Source organism: Ictidomys tridecemlineatus, chromosome 12, assembly GCF_052094955.1.
Source record: "Ictidomys tridecemlineatus isolate mIctTri1 chromosome 12, mIctTri1.hap1, whole genome shotgun sequence".
Lineage (NCBI taxonomy): Eukaryota > Metazoa > Chordata > Mammalia > Rodentia > Sciuridae > Ictidomys > Ictidomys tridecemlineatus.
In genome coordinates this window covers 83,132,507-83,140,564 of record NC_135488.1, presented here as the reverse complement: position 1 = coordinate 83,140,564, position 8,058 = coordinate 83,132,507, and the positions used below count along the sequence as shown (strand labels likewise).

Sequence of the window (8,058 nt, the reverse complement as noted above, 5' to 3'; positions counted from 1 at the left end):
GGAACCTTACCAATTGCTCATGGAAGAGGTCTGGTTTGTGGTGTATCTTGTGGCTATTGTGGAGAATCTCTAATGCCCAGTCATCCAGGTTCCATGACATTCCTAAGCAGGGAAGATTTTGTGGTACATGAAGATTTACTGATATCTGAAGCATCCAAAGGTGATGTGGCATTGTGGGGAATGTGGTATTCTTATCTTCCCTGTATTCTCAGAGACAACTACCAAAGATTCAGTGGTGATTCCTGTAATGCGCAGGCCAGACACCAATGAACCACTGACTTTGGTGGTAAAGTGGGCACACTAACCTCAACTCTTTTTGTCATGGACCTCAACTATTGTAGCATTTCTTTGGGAAAAGATTCTGATGGACTGTTTTTATCAGCTCTGTAGTAAAGATACACTGCAATGATGGTGGTAGGAATGGTTTATTTGGGCAGAGGGGATTTTCTTTGACATGATCTGGTTAGATACCCAGAGGTTTCTTGAATGTTTCACAGGCAGGAAGCACCAAGACAGAAAAATGAATTTCTTATCCTTGAAATGACAATATAGCATTTTATTGACTTGATTATGGAAAGAGATGTATCTTGTTTTGAGACTCAACTGGGTACACATTTAAATTATTTCACATTTTTAAGTTTCTCCCACAGATAACACTAACTCAATAAACACTTATGAATGAATGAAACTGATGTCAAGTAGAAACTGTGAATAAAGAAGTTCTGTTGGCCATTAGCTGTTTGTCTTGATTTATCATCTAAGCTGGGACTAGTGCTGAAACAATGGACAGGGTTTCCAAAGAATGGTAAAGATTGAGCCATTTCTTCATTTGGCTATTTTGATTCTATTTTTTCATTTCCAAGTAGATGCCAAATCTTCTTCTCTTTTTCCCCCATCCTTTTCCATGCTCCATTCTTTTTCTCTCTATAATCTTACTGTTACAAATTGTAAAACAAATGGTTGAGGAAAAAGAAAGTTACGGTTGAAGGTAACTAATCAATTTTTAGGAATCTGGTTCCAAGTGCAGACTTCTTGGTTATCTATTGCTACAAATTAAACTTCTATAAGATTTAGTGGCTTGAAACAACAGTTGTTTTATTATATATCACTATTTGGGGGTCAGGCATTCAGCAGCTCTTGGTAAGGTGATTCTTCTCTTTTACCTGGGATTGTTCAGTGATATTCAGCTGCGGCTGTCTGGTCTGGTCTGGACGGTCCAAGATGGCTCTTCTCAGATTCCTGGCACCTTAATGGGAATAGCACGGGGTAGAAGGCTGATTTGGATGGCCCCTCTTTCTCTCCATGTAGTTTCTTTTTTTTTTTTAAAGAGAGAGTGAGAGAGGGGAGAGAGAGAGAGAGAGAGAGAGAGAGAGAGAGAGAGAGAGAGAGAGAGAGAGAGAGAGAAACTTTTAATATTTATTTTTTAGTTCTCGGCGGACACAACATCTTTGTTGGTATGTGGTGCTGAGGATCGAACCCGGGCCGCACACATGCCAGGCGAGCGCGCTACCGCTTGAGCCAAATCCCCAGCCCTCTCCATGTAGTTTCATGGCCTCTCCATGTAATCTCTCTACCATGGCAACCAGACTTGCCATATGGCTACTAAGGGCTCCAAAAGAGCAAGGAAGAATCTGCTTGTTCTCTTAAAGTCTAGTCCCAGAACAATCATAGTTTCCCTTCTACTTTACTTTACTGGGCCAGCTCAGAAACAAGGGTAGGAGAAATAGAGCTCACATCTCTACTGGAAGAGTATCAAAGAATTTTAAGCCATCCTCACAGAGTTCAAAGGTAAAAACAACTGGGATTGCCCTCTTCCAGAAACCAAGAGAATGAGGATCTATCCTTCTGTATGCCAAGGGATCTCTGGCATGGAAAAATCTGAGTCTACTGACTCAAAACTCTATCCTGACGGGATGAAGCAGAAGTTGTACATTAGATACTCCACTAACATCTGAAGAAGTATCTGGTTCTAATGGCTGAAATTAAGAATTTAAAAACTATAATCCTTCTATAGACTTTTGGATGATTTTCATTTTGCCCAGAACTGTTTCCTCCTTTTGGCAAAGACAGATTACTGGATCCATAGCCTGAAACATTTTTTAGTTTCACCTCAAGTCTTTCATTTTATACTGTTTTGTTTGTTTGTTTGTTGTTGTTGTTTTTGTTTGTACTGGGTACTGAACCCAGGGGCACTCTTAACACTAAACAACATCACCAATCCCTTTTACATTTTTAATTTTGAGACCAGGTCTCACTAAGTTGCCCAGGCTGGCCTGGAAATTGCAATTCTTCTGCCTCAGCCGCCTAGTTAGCTGAGATTACAGGCATGTACCAGCACACCTGGCTTAACCTAATGTTTTAATAAAACCCACATAAGGCCAGGTGGTACACAACAGTAATTTCAGTAAGTTGGGAGGCTGAGTCAGGAGTATTGTGAATTCCAGGTCAGTCTCAGCAACTTACAGAAGCCCTAAGCACCTTAGCAAGGCCCTGTCTCAAAATAAAATATTTAAAAGGGTTGGGAATGTAACTCAGTGGTAAAGCATTCCTGGGTTCAATCACTAGTATCAAAACAACAACAAAAACAAACAAACTAAAAAACCCACCTAGGTATTCCCAATCATAGCATGGCTAACACTCTATGCATTACTCTAGTCCTTCCAGTAACTGTGTTAAGTTCCATATGCTAGCCTCATTTTGTTGATGAGGGGAACAGCAGCTTAGGAAAGTTAAGTTTGAAGTTACACAGAAAGTGGCACACTTGTGATTTTTGAACCAAGGCCTGCTTGGCTCCAAAGGCTCTTTCCACTACCCAACGTGATCCACTACCCTATGTGATCTTTGGAAAATCACAGAACCTTCAAAGACATCTTTATAGTGTACTCCCTGAGAAAGCACAGAACCAATAAGGCTGGAATGATCAGACAACAAGAAGATCCACAGCTCAGTATTATAGTCCCCAAGGCCCAGTCAAGTTGACATGAAATTAACTATCATAACCTTCTTTGTGCAAAGCATCCTCTGCAGTACCTCTAGGGACCTGTTTCTTCAGGTGTGACATCCCTTGCAGTTCTAACTGCTATGACTGAATGGAAAGCCAACCAAATAAAACCTATTTCATTTTAACCTTCCCTGGAGGACCAAGGTCAGAAACATTCTCTCAGAACAAAAAAAAAAAAAAAAAAAAAAAAAAGGAAAGAAAGGAATTACCTGGAATGTCAATACTGAGAGTGGGAAATTCATCTCCACTCTGAAAGCCCCTTGAGAGTTAATGATTGGTCCTTTTCCAGTCTGTGTCCAGCATCTTTCCAGCTTCTGTGTGGTAATGGGGGAAACTGCCCACCCAGCTAGAGAAAGTTACTGCTAAAAATATGGAGCCCAAGAGCAGAGCTCTCTGTGTTCTGAGAAAACTTTGACCAAGGAAGCAACATCTGTAAAATGAAGACGGGTCACCTCTGCAGAGCGTGGGTCTGGGGTGGCGACAGAGAAAGCCTGTACACCCCACGGGCCGGACTGAGTACACTCACTCCGCAGCCTCTTCTCAAGTGGGAGGAAGCGAATGTGGTGTGAAAATGAACAAGCCTCGGGTTAAGGACGAGAGGTCAGCTAACTTATGACAGACACGTACCCAAGCCTCACTAGTCCCAGAACCTGCGCGTCCTTCCTACGCCAGCAGGCCTGTCCCCCGCTTCGCTGCCTCAGCTTCTTCCTACGCTGTCAGTCTTTCTGAACCTTTCCTCTTTTTTTCAACTAGGCGCCAGCCTCCCTCCCACGAAGTCCTTCCGGTTCCGACAAGTTCTTCCGGTTCGACGCAGTCCGCAGGTGAGCATGCCGCTGAGCTTCCGTCTGCGCGTGCGCACTTCAGCGTCCTTGAAGAAGGCTCTGGATGCTTGGCAGGGATCTCGAAGTTCGTCACTTTGACTTTGTGGGTGTGTATTTACTGCTTACCTAATTGAGTAAATAAACCAATCATATTTCTCCTTTTTATTTCTCAAAGATGATCAAATTCCATAGGACCCCTCTTAACCATCCTTACAATGTTCTCAGAGTTAGAATCGCTTCTCAGCTCTTCTCACTTTTGCAATTCAAATTTAATGTGAGGAAAACTTTTAAATTCACTGCACTATTATTCGATGTTTCTGTATTTTCTAATAATGAAGATGAACGAATGCTTTTTAAAGAAATTCTTACCAAAATTGACGAGATTTTTAGAATTCAAACTGTGGAGGAAATTGATAGTGCTACCATGAACTACCTAGGCTTAGGTCATAAAAAAAGTTACTCATTTTATTTTATTTATTTATTTATTAATTTTAGCACTGTGGATTGAACATAGGGGTGTTCAACCACTGAGTCACATCCTCAGCACTTTATTTTTGTATTTTATTTAGAGACAGGCTCTCACTGAGTTACTTAGGGCCTTGCTAAGTTGCTGAGGCTGGCTTTGAACTTGCTCTACTCTTGCCTCAGCCTCCTGGGCTGCTAGGATTACAGGCACCCAAGAGAAAAATTATTAAGTTGAAAACTTTAAGGAAGAAATAATTGTTACTATTTAACTCATCCAGAGCATGAAACAAAAGTCTTATTGATTTTATGAAGTCAACATATCCTTACCAACAAAACCGCATAAAGAACACACATATACACTGCACCCAAATATTGTCTACTCCCACATGTACACCATATACATTGCACAAATACAAACCAACATACCACATACACACTACACATTACCACACACTAGACAAATACAAACATGACTTGCACATATATGCCACTATACCTACACCACACACAGCACAAATACAAATATACCTCCTGTGCACAGCCCATATCACACCCATTCCCACACACATATTACCAGAGTAATCTTTCTTTTAAACATAATGTAAGAATCCTAATCAAAATATAAACAAATAGAATTCAGTATTCCTGTAAAAATACACTATGACACTGGTGTGGTGGCACATGCCTGTAATTCCAGTGGCTCAGGAGGCTGAGGCAGGAGGATCACAAGTTCAGAGCCAACCTCAACAACTAAGCAAAATCCTAAGCAACTTAGTGAGACCCTGTCTCAAAATAAAAAATAAAATAAAAAGGGCTGGGGATGTGGCTCAGTGGTTAAGTGCTCTTAAGTTCAATCCCTGGTACCAAAACCAAAACCAAAACCAAAAATACACTATGACAAAGTGGGACTCATTTTAGGATGATTAAATTTTAGAAAATCTATAATTATAAGTTACTATATGAATAGTCAAAGGAAAAAGCCATGATGACCTTCATAGATGTACAAAAGTAATGTAATAAATTTGAACATTCATTCACAACAATAACAAGAGCATATTTATTTTGCCCATATTATATACTGGGCACTTTCTAATGTGCTTTGTATACATTTTCTCATTTAGTCCTCTCCATTACCCAAATGAGGATGTACTATCTATCCTCTTCATTTTATAGATGAGGATCCTAAAGCCTAGCAAAGTTAAGAATCTTGCCTCCCACATCACATATCTAGGAAGTTGGTGCACATAGCTATTAAGCGAGTGACATAGTGTTTGTTTGTTTTTTGATACAATGGACCAAAGCCAGGACCTTGTGCATGCTAGGCAAATGTTCTGCCACTGAGCAACATCCCCAGCCCTTAAGTGATGTGTTATTAATGACTATGTCAAAATAAGAATGTAAGAATACTTCCCTAATGTAATAAACAGGTATCCCAAGTCATGATTTACCATCATGATTGACAGGAAAACAATAAAAATGTTTCCACTAAAATCAGGAATTAAACAAGAATGTCTACCATTACTAATAATAGTTAACCTTTTTTCTTGAAAAATCCAGCTGATAAAATTAGATAAGACTCTCGGCCTTAGCGCCATCTTCTTGGAAACCTCTGCGCCATGAGAGCCAAGTGGAGGAAGAAGCGAATGCGCAGGCTGAAGCGCAAAAGAAGAAAGATGAGGCAGAGGTCCAAGTAAACTAGCTTGTGCACCGTGGAGGCCAAAGGAGTAGAGATAACGGAATGCCAGGGGCCGGGGACCTTGGTACAAGTTGGACTGCCTCCTACTGTCCACATTGTGTCTCGGTGGATTTAAGAACTCACATCGTCACCTCATCGCCAAGATCACCACTGAGAGAAGACCCACCTTGCTTTTAACATCCCCTGTTGGTCCTTTGCCCGGGACCTTTGGCATTCTGAACTAACTCGTTTCTCAGTTGTGGCCAGTGTAACGCATGTACAATAAATCATCCCTTCTGTTTAAAAAAAAAAAAATTAGATAAGAGAACCAATAAAAGATACAAATATTTTAAGAAAGGAGGCAAAATTTTAGTTGCTGCATGTACTATGACAATACATTTGGAACTACTAGATAAGCAACATGAAAATTCAAGAAAGTAACTAGTCACATATTCAATATCTTTTTAAAATCAACAAATTTTGCATACAAACAACAAGCAGGTAGAAAATTCACTGGAAGAAAATAGTATATTTACAGTAGTAATGAAAAATAAAATAGTTACGAATAATTTAACAAGACTTTATTTAACCTGTACTATATGAAGAAAAAGGTATAATATTTAAAGACATAAAATATTTGAATTCATGGGAAATAAAGTTCCATTATTGAGTAGGAAAATACAAAGTGCCAGTTTTCTCTTCATTATAAACTTAATACCATTCTATCAAAATACTAACATTTTTTTAAGAACTTGACAAAATTAAGACAGTCTAAAGGAATAAGTTTGTGGAAATAGAAAAAACTGTGAAAAGTAAAGAAGGAAAACAAGCCTTAATCAATATAAAAGTGTATTATAAATGTATAGTAACTAATACTGTGGTTCTAGCCTAGCAAAAATTGACAGGACAATGGAACAAAAGAGGAGGCACAGAAATGAACCCCAAACAGGTGGCAATTTATGCATAATGCTGCCTTCCCAATATGTCAGAAAAATACATCTGTGACAACTGATAGCCATTGGGAAAAACAAGAATATTGAATTGTCCTTATACTAAAATATGTATCAAAGAGACTGATAACTTAAATGTACAAATAAACCCATAATTTCATTAGAAGAAAATATGAATATATATTTTTATAGTATTGGGATGAATAAGGCCTTTCTAAGTTTGGAAATTCCTAGATTCTAAAAAAAGGAATGGTAGCTACATAAAGTAATAAGTTTCTGTGTAGCAAAAACAGAAGTAAAGGAAAATTGAGGGAGTACAACATACATAGTAAACAAAGAGTTGATTCCTTTAGTATATTAAAAAAAATACTTAGAAAGTCAATAAGGAAGAAAATGAATTGTGCAACAAAAAAATAAACGAAGGACACTAGAGTGAATTACAGAAGAAATCTGTAAAATAAGAGAAAATATGCTCTAAGAATTAAGCAAAATAAAGTGAGTTATACATTTTTTTTTCAGTATAGGGATGCTATACTACATTGTCCCCATCCTTTTTATTTTGAGTCAGAGTCTTCCTTAGTTGCAGAGGTTGGCCTCAAACTTTGATCCTCCTGCCTCAGCCTCCCAAGTTGCTGAGATTACAGGCATATACCACTGAGCTGGCTCCAAGTTATGCTCTTTTTTTTTTACCAATTATACTAGAAAATAATAAAAATTTATAATATCCAGTGTAAGAATGTGAAACACTAGGGCCTGGGATTGTGGCTCAGCAGTAGAGTGCTCTCCTAGCGCGGGCAGGACCCAGGTTTGATCCTCAGCATCACATAAAAATAAAGGCATTGTGTTGTGTCTATCTACACCTAAAAAAAATAAATACTTTTTTAAAAAAAGAATGTGAAACACTATACTTATAAATTATTGATGAGACTATAGACTGGCATATTTTTGGCAGCATTTACTAAAATTTTGAAAGTCATTATGGGTTAAATTGTGTTCCCCTTTTTTCTCCACCCACTCTTCATTCAAAAAAATATATGGTAGCATAGACCTTGATCCTAGCTACTCAGGAGACTGAGACAAGAGGATCACAAGTTGGAAGCCAGTCTCTGTAACTTAGCAAGATCCTGTCTCAAAATAAAAAGGACT

The 8,058-nt window shown here is 38.6% G+C and overlaps 2 long non-coding RNA genes across 3 annotated transcripts; one reads left to right on the top strand and one right to left on the bottom strand.

Moving 5' to 3' along the window:
• Positions 1–541: 541 nt before the first annotated feature.
• On the bottom strand, positions 542–3,940 carry LOC144369379 (uncharacterized). Of its 2 annotated transcripts, none has more exons than XR_013428989.1 (2): positions 3,211–3,940; positions 542–1,311 (listed from the first exon to the last, which is right to left on the bottom strand). It is a non-coding gene; the product is annotated as an uncharacterized LOC144369379 (long non-coding RNA). The 2 variants fall into 2 exon arrangements; XR_013428990.1 differs by having other exon boundaries at positions 3,629–3,940.
• On the top strand, positions 3,857–6,008 carry LOC144369380 (uncharacterized). The gene is made up of 2 exons (XR_013428991.1): positions 3,857–3,929; positions 5,845–6,008. It is a non-coding gene; the product is annotated as an uncharacterized LOC144369380 (long non-coding RNA).
• Positions 6,009–8,058: the final 2,050 nt, after the last annotated feature.